Source organism: Pinus tabuliformis, chromosome 6, assembly GCF_031772625.1.
Source record: "Pinus tabuliformis cultivar Carrire ecotype Pingquan chromosome 6, CPIR1, whole genome shotgun sequence".
NCBI lineage: Eukaryota > Viridiplantae > Streptophyta > Pinopsida > Pinales > Pinaceae > Pinus > Pinus tabuliformis.
The window spans coordinates 1,883,414,665-1,883,427,394 of NC_142292.1; positions in this window are offsets into that span (position 1 = coordinate 1,883,414,665).

Here is a 12,730-nt window from a genome sequence, read left to right on the forward strand (position 1 = left end):
TCATCATATATACATCAAGGAAGATTGCAAGCCAGTCAGGTAGCCTCAAAGGAGGATGAACCCAACATTTAAAGATATTGTTAAGGAAGAATAGCAGAAATTTCTTGATGCAGGTTTCGTCTATCCCATCTCTGACAGTGAATGGGTATCTCCTCTGGTGCTAGTGTGAAAGAAAAATGGTAAGTGGAGAATCTATGTCCACTATCTAGAATTGAACAAATCTACTAAAAATGACCATTTTCCTTTACCTTTCATAGATCAAGTGTTAGACGGTCTAGCAGGGAAATTTTTTTTCTCCTTCCTAGATGGGTTTAACGGGTATAATCAAATTCAAATATGCCCGGAAGACCAAGATAAGACCACTTTCACTTGTCCCTGGGGTAACTTTGCATACCGGGTCCTTCCTTTTGGTTTGTGCAACATTCCAGCCACTTTCCAAAGAGGCAGTATTGAGTATATTTTCTGAACTGGTTCATGATGCAGTAGAAATATACATGGATGGTTTTACTCCTTATGGCTCTGACTTTCAGGAAGCTTTATCTAACCTAGGAAATGTTCTAGATAAGTGTATTGAGATGAACATATCCCTCAGTCCAGAAAAATGTGAATTTTTGATGACTAAAGGGACCGTGCTAGGTCATGCAATATCTCAACAAGGACTGTAGGTGGACCTCAACAAAATTGCCATCATCCAAAGGGTACCACCTCCTCAAAAGGTGAGAGATGTCAAAAGCTTCCTAGGCTTAGCTGGATATTACAGGAGATTCATTAAAGACTTCACCAAGTTAGCCTCTCCTTTGTTTGGCCTCCAAGACAAAGATGTTGAGTTCATATGGTCGGAAAACTGTCAAGAAGCCCTAGATACCTTGAAGAGCAAGCTAATGACTACCCCAATTCTCAGAGGCCCAAACTGGGCCCTACCCTTTCACATTCACACAAATGCCTTGAATAAAGCAATAGGAGCAACCTTAGACAAATTGATGAAAAGTTACCTTATGCCATATACTTTATAAGCAAAAACTTGTCAAAGGCAGAGTTAAACTAAACAGTGACCAAGAAGGAACTCCTAGCTGTTGTGCATTCCTTAAACAAATTCAAACATTATATCACAGGCTATCAAACCTTTGTGCACACTGATCATGTTGCAATTAGATATTTAATGAACAAACTAGATGTAAATGCTCGCATTATTAGATGGTTTCTTTTACTGTAGCAGTTTGATCTGACCATTATTGATAAGCCCGGTAAAGAGAATGTTGTTGTTAAATTTTTGTCTAGAGTAAATTTTCTTGCAGGTGAAGAAGGAATGGTGGATGACCAAATGCCAGATGAACACCTATTTTCTATATCAGTACTCTCTCCATGGTTTGCTGATATAGCAAACTACTTGGTTTCAACACAGTTCCCACCACACCTATCCTCAAAAGAGAAGAGCAAGATGGTAAGGAAAAGCACCCCTTTCACTTGGATTGGAGGCAATGTCTTCAAACTTGGCCCAGATCAGATCTTGAGAAGATATGTCAGGGAGGAGGAAGTCTTTGACATCCTCTTGACCTGTCATGATGGGCCTCGTGGAGGTCATTTTGCAGCAAAAAGAACCACCTTCAAGATATTGCAAGAAGGCTACTACTGGCCCACTCTTCATCAGGATGCGAGGAGATAAAAGAGCTAGTGTGATTGGTGTCAGAGGATGGGGAAATGCACTACAAAGCATGAAATGCCCATGCAACCTCAAGTGACGTTTGCACCGTTTGAGAAGTGGGGCATGGAATTTGTGGGGCCTATCAACCCTCTTTCAAGGTAGAAGCTATACATCATTGTGTTCACCGACTACCTGACAATGTGGGCGGAGACAAAAGCAATCAAAGCAGTGACAGAGGAAAAAGTAGTTGAGTTTTTGAGGGAAAACATATTCTACAAGTTCGGGTATTCGAGAGAGTTGGTCACAGACCAAGGCAGTCAGTTCACTTCCAACCTGATTGAAGACCTACTCACACATCATAAGATCAAGCACAGGACTTCCACCCCTTACCATCCACAAGCCAATGGGCAAGTGGAGGTCACTAACAGAGCATTGGAAGGGATCCTAACCAAGGTAGTGAGCAGCAGTAGAAAAGACTGGGTGGATAGATTAGTTGAGGCCACTTGGGCCTACAACACAACATGGAAGACCACCACCGGGTTCACACCCTATGAATTGGTCTATGGGAAGAAGGCTTTACTGTCAATAGAGTTTTAATTCAATACCCTAAGGATGGCAGCTCAGCTGGACCTAGACCTCAACCATGCATAGAAGGAGAGATTACTTCAGCTCAATGGATTGGATGAATATAGATTGCAAGCCCTTCTCCATATAGAGGTAGTTCAGCTTCAGAGAAAGATATGGCATGACAGAAATATCAGGGAGAAGCAATTCCAAGAGGGAGATTGGGCACTACTCTATGATTCAAGATACAAGGATTTCAAAGGCAAGATGAGGACAAGATGGCTGGGACCCTACACTATGGAGAAATGCAATGACAATGGTTTAGTTCTGATTAGAACCATTGATGATGAAGCCATCCCCATGCTTGTCAATGGACATCGGTTGAAATTCTAGTAGAAACCCCTCTCCAAGTGAGAGTTTATTGAAGATTTGAATAAAACAGTGATGGTAGTGGAGCATTTCTTAGCTTCCACTTCACCCACTCACTGAAGAAAAAAGAGAAAACATAAGGACTCAAGTGAAAACCTCCATGAGGCGCTTGAGTCCCGTCATTGGGTTGAAAACCTCTTTTGAAGCAGCCAAGTGATCTAAAAAAAAAAGGTAAAAGAATAAGATCCCTGGGTGAAAACCTCCCTTGGAGGTGCCCATGGCAAGCAAAAAAGGTGAAAACATCTCTGAGGCACCCTAGTTCTTTTCAAAAAAACAAACAAACAAAAAAAGAAGAAGAGAAAAAATGAATTTTTATTGCATTGCAAGTTTGCAGGAGGACTACAGGGAGTAGAATAAGGTGCCAAGGGGACCCTGACATTCATACCAGCATCCATATCATCTTCTCCACACCTCCCTCCATCATTTTTGGCATCTATTTCACCCCACTCTACCTCTTCTTCCAAAACTATGTTTCCTATAGGAGGCTCAGTTTTTTCTACAGGAGGCTGCTGTAGGAATTACAGAGAGCCAAAAGCATCTACAGGAGGTAGTTTGAGGGACAAGAAAAGCTTCATGAGGAACCTATAATCCCTCTTACCATCCTCAAACCTCCTTGTCATCATTTCCAAGCCTGAATCACACTCCAAGCATCATTATTATTATTATTATTATTCCTTTCCAAGAAAAACACAAAAAAACAGTTTTTCAGTTTAAAAAAAAAAACAAAAATAAAAGGAGGAAAAGGCACCATTAACTTTACTTGAAGCTTACCTACTATGCCTCCATCATTCATATCCACCTCTGGCATTATTCTTGAGCTCCAAGAATAGGGAAATAGTTGAAGTTTCAAGGGGAGAAGCAGCTACAGGAGCTCCTGTAGATATTCCTGTAGCAGCTAATCCCATAAAAGTCCAGCACCAATAGTAAGGGACAACACATCTGAAGGTTGAAAAGGCACATGCAGCTTAGCTCCAAAAAAAGAAGAACCTGGAAAAGCACACAACAACACATCATCAAGCAGAGACAACATGCATGAAGGAAAATGAAGGCATGCAGCAGAGAAAGCCACAATACCTCACAGTCAATGGCAACAAATACACTTGGATTACAAGTAAGTAGCTAAGTCACTCCTCTATATGCATTTGTGTAATTAGGAATCATACAAAGGCAACAAGATGGCTGAAACTGAAAGAGGGAAAGGTGGCTAGTTAACTTGGCCACTTTCATTTAGTTGACTCCACTTAACCAAGATATCACCCACACGTGCACACAATCAACTCAAGCAAAAGATGCGAAGGACAGGTAGTGGGAAGAAGAGTTAACTCCGATGCAATAATGAGGGGATGACTACAAGGGGGGTCATGATGGCCAAGTAGGTGGGGACCAATGGTCCTAATCTAGGCAACGTACACCTTTCCAGCTCATCACTCATAACCGAAAACAACCATAAAAGGTAATGAGCACTCCTCCCCACGCATTCTCACCACCTTTTCTTCAGTTTCTCTTCGTAACTCAGCCACACAACAATCTTCTTATGCCCCCACAGCCTCGTATCCACCATACTCCATTGATTTCCTCCATATTTTTTCTCTTGGGATCTTCTACAGGAGCCCTACAGGTTTTCTACAGGAGCACCTATAGGAAAACTACAGGAGGGACAACGGGCTTCTACAGGAGGGGCAGTGAGTCATTTTAGGGAGGAAACGTGATTTTTGGCATGAATTTCAGTCTAAAGAGGTAGGGTTCATGAATTCCCTATGTTTAATATCAAAATTTGAAAGAGTTGTTCTCAAATTGAAGATAAAATGAGTCTTTAAGAGGGTAGAAATACATAAAAAAATGTTAAAAAAAAATTGTTAAAAAAAAAAAAAAACACAGTCCCCTCTATTTTTCTATTTCACTCAAAATTCTTTGTCTTCACCTCCATATCTGGTTTTTCAAAAGAAGTATAGGTAGTATGGCAGGGGGGTTTATGAGAAAAGAGCCCACTAACTCCACTAGACTCCATGCACATCCTCAAGTGGTGGAAATATTTACAAGGGAAAACTGGATGAATTCTTTTTAGAAGTTTATAGGGTTTGATGATGAAATTTCCCATGAATTTTCTCTCTCTTTGGTCCCTCACACAAGAACTCATGCTACCATAATCATTAGAGCAATCTCCATTGAAATAACCCTTGAATTCATCAGTAGGGTCACTACCCTTCCTCTTGGGCTGCCTTGGAGTAAAGATGAGAAAATAATTGGCCAGGATGACAAGAGGAAAATTTTCCAAGATAATGAAACCCCTGTTGAAGACAAAAATGGAATTAGGAGGGCTAGTGTACCATATCCCTGGGATGAGGTTATCTATTAAGTGATCAAATACATTTCTTGTGAGGGGAGGCACAACATTGTTTATGGATATCATTTCAAAATCCTTCAAGAATTGAGATATGGCATGGATACCCCAGCACATCAAAAGCTCAGTATCCCTTACTTTCTCCTTCAGTCCCTCATTGACTCCAGCACCAAGGTACAAGAAGGAAATTCATAGCATCTAGCTCACCATGGCCTAATCAAGATCCTAGTAGAAGAAGCCCTCCATACCCTTACAATCCCTATAGCATGGGAAGTTTTCAGAAATATGACAACTGAGGATGACATCAAGGCATTAACCTATGATGTCAGTCCTGCTATCAGTGAGGAGGGAGAACAACAAGGATGAGAAGATGAAGCCCCGTGGTGACATAGCAAAGCAAGAGAGGAAGGAGAAAAGAAAAGAAGAAGAAGAGGAGCAGTGGAAGGACATAGAAAGAAATGTAGGATTTTATGGAGAACATGAGTAGACCACATTGGAAGCCTAAAATGCTAGGGAGGCCACCAGGTCCATGAAAGACCAAGATATTGAATAGGTTGCTCATAGGATGAGCAACACCTTCAGTAGGGGGGTGATGATGAGCCTCATAAATGGGTAATTATATGGGCTCATTTTACCTCCTAACCTAGTCAAATCAACCATTCTCTTAGCTTATTGTATGATTTTCTGATTATATTTATGCTTATAGAGTGAGTTGAGTTAGTTATTATGCCATGTGGTCTAACATGTATTTAATGCAAATTATTGATGGATTTTGAGGTCAAAGTCAAGGATATAGTGGTCAAACTATAGCAATAACTCGAAGTAGACAGAGGAGAGGAATTATAAGAGGGAACCCCCCTCATTTATTGCTCCTCACTTTGAATTCCCCTTCATTCAGCTCGGAGTACAAGCAGCCGAATCATGCACTAGAAGGCAGCCAAGCAAGTGGAAGATGATTGATAGTTTTCTCGAGTTTTGGGAGCCAATCCTCCCTAATTTTAAGGAAGATGTTGGCAGCTTCAGATGTATAAGTAGAGAGGCCTAGGGCCTCACCAAGGTCAACGGTTTTTTGCTTGTGTAAACTCTGCTCAAATTTCGAGCTTACTATTTTATGACAATTTTATGTAATCTTGCTATTTTTTGATAATGAAGATGGAATCCTTTTTGAGCTAGCACTGAGTTACCTTAGAGGGCTGAAGCTCTTAGGTTAGGGCCCCATCCAAGAAGCCAAGCTTCTCTTTACTAATATTTGTATTCTTTACTTCAATTTGTAGATTAGTTTGCTATTAGATGTATTTCTCTTATGGTTAAGAATAGGTTTCTTTTGATGATTTAGTAGCTTTCTTCCATTTGTGCTTTCTGTAACATGTTATGCAGTGATTAGAGAAGATTCAAAAGGCTAGCAACAGTGCCTTGGCCTCTCTTCCTCCCTCTGGGACCATGATTTGAGGAAAAGACTCTCTTGCTGCTCCAAAAACACAGATTTTCCTCATTCCTAGGACTTCTAGTGTTTGCAGCTCTCTAGTAGGTTGATAGTCCAGTTTTGCTTTGCTTTAGATCTTCTTTATCATGTTCACTTCCTGATTTGAAATAGTCCTTTTGAATGCTTTCCTTCCTTACAACATTTCCCAGAATTTCCTTCTATACATTGTTGGGTGTGGAGCCTGATTATCTTCTGTATTCAAAGGTATCGCCACATTGGACCCCAATGCGAAATGGGGCGGCAACACCGCCCATAAAATATTTGCTGCAGGGGGGGTCTAGGGGAGGTGGTTGCAACCTTTGGGGAGCCCCCCCCTGGCAGGGGGTTTCGGGGGCAGCACCCCCAAAGCTAAAAACATATGTAAAATTGCCTTGTAAAAGTATAGTAATTTCTAGTCAATCTAGGCCGTTCATTAGGCAGATGATCTGATGGTAGAACTTATGTTTAGTTTAGGGTTTTTTGCCCTAGAAGGAAACCCTTCTCTTTGTATGAGGGCATTGTATTGAGTCTGTGTACTATATGTGTATTCTCCAAGCGAGAAGCAGAGAGGTGAGAATATGAGAGTAAACAGAGGATATTACAGTGGATCTATTGTAGGTTGTGTCTCTTCATTTTGCTGGATAATAGAAAGGAAGAACTGGATGTTCGGGGTGGACGTAGACCAAACTGGGTCAACCATGTATATCTGTGTCTCACTTGTTTTATGCATTTTTTGTGTTTATATCTCTGTAATATTTTATGTGTTCCATTGCTCCGTAATATATAATTTTCTAACATCATAGTTTAGGCCATTTTAATGCAAAACTATGTTTTTCCTAGGATGCACTCATTTCGTTGCTGCTTGATTTTCTTGGTTGACTGTCAATTTCTATGCAGCAGATCTCTTCCAGTAGTAGTCCAACTTACCAGCTATCACACCCTCCATCTGCCCGATGCCCTATAGGTCTCCCAAACCTCACCTCAATTCTGCCCTAGTTTCCTTAATTTTTCATAGAACTTCTTCCTCTCTCCTTGAGCAAAAATAATCATGTTAGGGTTCCACCCTAACCCCCTTATTTATGTAATGGGATTGATTCATAGCCAAGAGTCAATAAAGCCCATATCAATAATTGTAAGTGGTTAACCCGCAATTAATGACGAGACCACAGTTAGCTGCAAATGGGCCATAGTATTAGATAGATGGTATTAATAAGACCCACGGTATTGATCCATGGTATTGCATGTATGAGTCACATATAAAGGATAGAGACTCCCTGCGAGGAGCATCGTGTCTTATTTTTGAATCGAGCTCTGCTCTATTGGAGGTTGCCCCCTCGAACAGGCCAGTGAACATTGCTTTCTGAATAATAAAATATTTGCTGTTGTCTCTCACTATTCTATGTTCTGGGTATCTTTCTTCACATATTCTGTATTTGGGTATCTTTTTGTTGGTTAAGAGCATAACAAGTGGTATTAGAGCACTTTCCAGGGCCGGTGGGATCTCCATTTCTTAGCAATTTTTTTTTTGGCTACAGACGTGTTATGGCGTCTTTAAACCACACGATTTGTCGTTGAGCGCATAAACCTGCGGATTTGGGGAGGCATGCACGTAGGAAATACAAGAGGTGGTCACGCTTGTTGGACTCCCTTGTAACCCCTATGGGTACCCCTTCGAGTAGTAGCGCATTAGACAGAACCACGTACGAACTATCTTCCAAGTACCTTCTAGGTATATCGGAAGCCCCTTAGCTCCTCCGCAACCTCGCCATAGATAAACCGTCGGCTGTCTTGCTGCTACAGTACACCGAGAATAACACTCGGAGAGATTACTCGCCTGTACAATAGGGTAGTCTGGTTGTACGGAAAAGGGTACGTTTGATCCTCCTTAGTTAGAGCCCTGAAACATTGGGCCGAGTACTACTATCAAACCCTTATGTATATTGCGATCTGTAGCACCTGACACTCCTCGAGACAATAGTTCCCTTTTCTATCTCGGAATCACGCATCATCTCTGCCAGATCCGCTTGTGCAAAGGGGTGTAGCAGCAGTAGACATCAGTCCCACAGTTCCGAGTTAGCAGACCAACCATTCCGATCTATTAGATCCATCAGATCCGCAGCAGTAGTTTGTTCCACTGCCCAGAGCTATCCAATCTACCATTCAGATCTCTCAGATCCACCAGATCTGAGTAGTTGTGTGGGGTTCCTATACTGGGGCATAATTTTCGCAGGACTTTTGGCAGCATTGACATTTTGGGGATTTGGCAATTGCAGTATTCATAAGGATGGGGCGCTTATTGGTGATCTAGCCCATCAGAATCAGGACGACGAGCTGAGCAGGGCGGTACCATTCAATTCTTACTGAACAATTTTTTGGGCGGTCCCAAATCTCAAGAACATCTGCTCGGTGCATGGTAGAAACTAGAGCTCAAGTTATGGCCAATGAGAGGATTGAAAAACTTGAACTCACCTTGCAATCCATCCAAAGTCAACTTGACAGACTATCTAGCCTAATCTCAAAGGGCAAGGAGGAAGCCCACGAGGAGGCATATAATGGCAATGGACACAGTGAGGGTGAGTCTAGCCACTCTCCTCGCGTCTGGGGCACCCACCAACAATCCCATCAGCGACCTCCCAAGTTGGATATGCATAAATTTGACGGTTCTCACCCTGCAGCATGGATAGCACAAATGGAGCAGTATTTCAATCTGAATAACATCTTAGATAATGAGACTCAGCTTATGGTGGGGAGAATGTACTTGGACAATGAAAGGTGGAATGGTGGGAATGGCATCAACGTTGCAATGGACCTTCCATGGCTTGGACCAACTTCAAAAAAGCTCTTGCAGACTGCTTTGACTAGGAATCTTCTTTTTTGGGTCGTCTTACTAAGATCCGACAAACTGGCACAGTGGATGAATATATTACAGCCTTTGAAGCCTTAGTCTTCCGCACTAGGGGTTTCTTAGATGTGTTCTACACGGAATGTTTTATCGGCGGTCTTAAAGAAGCCATAAAAGCCCAAGTCCTACTGCACCACCATCCCACATGGACGGAGGCCTGCAAGGTAGCTCGTAACATGGAACGTGCATTAGCAGCCTAGTACAGTTGCCCAAATTTCTCCACTAAGGGTCGCCCCCCACAGGCTCACAACACGACTCAAACACTTAAGGTCCAAAAGGTGTCACCTGCAGAAATGGACGAAAGAAGAAAGCAAAGATTATGTTACTACTGTGATGAAAAATACTCCCCAGGTCATAAATGCAAGGAGCCCAATTTTTTTCAAATTGATGCCACTGACTACAGCTCATCAGAGGAAGATCCACCACTTGAGGAACATGAGGCAGTAGAAGAGGACAACCAAAAGGACAATGTGCCTGATGAACAAGTTATTTCGCTGCATGATTTGGCAGGGAATTCTTCACCTCAAACTCTCAAAATGAGAGGTTTTATTAAACATCGCCCAATAGTAGTCTTGATTGATAGTGGAAGTACACATAATTTCATCCATCAAAAAGTCATGGAAGCAGTGCATTATTTTGTACGAGTAGTTTCTAACTTCCAAGTCCAAATTGCGGATGGGGGCATAATGAAATGTGAAGGCCGCTATGAAAATGTCAAACTTCAAATGGGGGATTATCAGTTGAAGACCCACATGTTTGCCATACACATGGGAGGGTGCGACATTGTCGTCGGCGCTGAATGGCTCTGCACTCTTGGGCTAATCACAATGGATTTCCAGGAGTTATATATGAGTTTTAAGCAGAACAACTCCACACATACCCTCCATGGACTCCAGGCAGGAGCTCCCTCTATCATTAGCTTGCACAGGATGGAAAAATTGCTAAAAAACGGCCATCATGGAGTTATAACTCAATTTAATGCCATCCAGGAAGTTGCAACCAAGTCTCTGCCGATTCATCCTAAGATGCAACAAATTTTAAATAACCATCTGCCGGTCTTTGACAAGCCTCATGAGCTTGCACCCTCAAGAGGGGAACATGATCATAGCATCACCTTGGTTCTAGGGGCCCAACCCCCAAATGTGCGCCTATACAGATATCTGTTCACCCAAAAGAATGAAATAGAAAAAATAATCAAGGAACTTTTGGAAGCAGGTGTCATTCGTCCCAGCATTAGTCCTTATTCATCACCGGTGGTCATGGTGCTCAAGAAAGATGGGGAGTGGCGGATGTGTCCAGACTTCAGGGCCCTCAATAAGTTGACAGTCAAAGATAAATTTCCCATCCCGGTGGTTGATGATTTGCTGGATGAACTCAATGGGGCTCAATTCTTCACTAAGCTGGATCTGCGCTCAGGCTACCACCAAATTCGCATGAAGGAAGTTCACATTCCAAAGACTGCTTTCCAAACTCATGAAGGCCATTATGAGTTCCTGGTCATGCCATTCGGTCTTTGTAATGCCCCATCTACTTTTCAGAGCCTTATGAACCACCTTCTCAAAACATATCGCAGGAAATTTGTCCTTGTCTTCTTCGATGACATCCTCATCTATAGTTACACTTGGGCCGCACATCTTCAGCATGTAGATCTACTCTTGCAACTGCTCCGCAAGCATAAATTATTTGTTAAGATGTCCAAGTGTTCATTTGGCATGGAAGAAGTTGAGTATTTGGGCCACATTGTGGGGCGTGAAGGTGTCAAGGTGGACCCCAAAAAGATCCAGGCAATGCAGGATTGGCCTCAACCTAGGACCTTGAAGAGCCTGAGAGGATTTTTGGGTCTCACAGGCTATTATTGCAAATTTGTCCGCAATTATGGTTGCATAGAGAAGCCCCTCACTCAACTCCTGAAGAAAAATTCATTCTTCTGGAATGAGGACGCACAACAGGCCTTTACAGCTCTCAAAAATGCCATGTGTTCCACTCCAGTCTTAGCACTACCTGATTTCACCAAATCTTTTGTCATTGAATGTGATGCTTCGGGTATGGGTATGTTACACTAAAATTTGTCACCATGACTATTTGCAGTTAGTATGGCTCCATCAACTATCATACTATCCTCCTTGGCAAGTCTCATACCTCTGCTCTCCATGTCAAACTCCAAGAAAGAGAGAAAGTCTTTAAAAATCTATATATCTTTGGGTACGCAGTTTCTCTTAGCCTTACCTGCGTGTACGCACCCCAAGTTCACAATACTTGCGTACTTGTACGCTCTGTCTGTAAAGGAGAGGGTGCGTACTCCTATAAAGGTCAAAAGGCACAAGTTTCACTCCAAAAAAGTTACTTGTGGTCATTTCTAGAGCATTCTAGAAGCTTGTTTGACGTGTATGGAGCGCCTCCAGATGGTTCATGTATCCCTACCAAAGAGGAACTTATCCCATCAAGAGGGGAGCTATCCCATCCAAAGAGGGGCTTATCCCATTAATGGTGGACCTGAGTAACTTCCTCTAGAGGACTATAAATACAGGCATTGGGCCAGAGGGAGGAGAGGTTGAAAGCTGAACATTCCTAAGGGTAGATGCTGCTGGAATTAGGACTCCCATTTAGAGCTTGAGAGGAGAGATTCCCATCCTTTCCTAGCCTTATTTGGAAGTGGGTGAGCTGATCAAAGTAAAGGAAAACTCTTGCTGGACCCTAGGAGGAACCTGCACAACACCAAGGCTCAGGTTGTAAGGGTTTCTTTTGTTTCCACTTAATACAAATGAACTCATTTTTCTCAACAGATTGTTATTCATGATTTGTTTCATATACTCCTTGGTCTGTATGATGGATATGTATTGTTTTATGAGTTTATCAGGTGCTATTTAATCTTTTGGCTTGTTAGTGAATGCAGGTTTCGAAGAGAAGGAGGAGCTCATCCGGATCGGCGAGGCTGGACTACTACAAAGCGTTGGACTAAAGGTATGTTAAAATCACTTGATTACTTGTATTCTCAATGCATGCTTAGAGAAAGGTAGTGTTTATTTGTCTTGTTTGTCACTAGAAAGCCTTTGCTTCTAGGGAGGTCGGTTTTGTCCACATTATCGACTCTTTCCGCATGACAAAATGGCGAATCCACTGGGGAATCCATTGATGTGAATGTTTTTTCCTTTGTATGAAATTTTGATCTGAGAAAAGTTGTTTGTTTTCTGGTTCTTGGCTGTCTGACTGTGTTTTTGGGTGCGCTAGCTTAGGGTTAAATTAGATTTTAGTTTTTCTTAGTTTTTCTAGAAGTACGCAGCCTCTGCGTTGAGCACAGTGCGTACCTGTATGCACTGCAGCTTTGTGCACAGAGCGTACACGCACCTGTGCAAACAGGTTGCCTGCGTTCCCTGTCAAAATTGAGAAAAT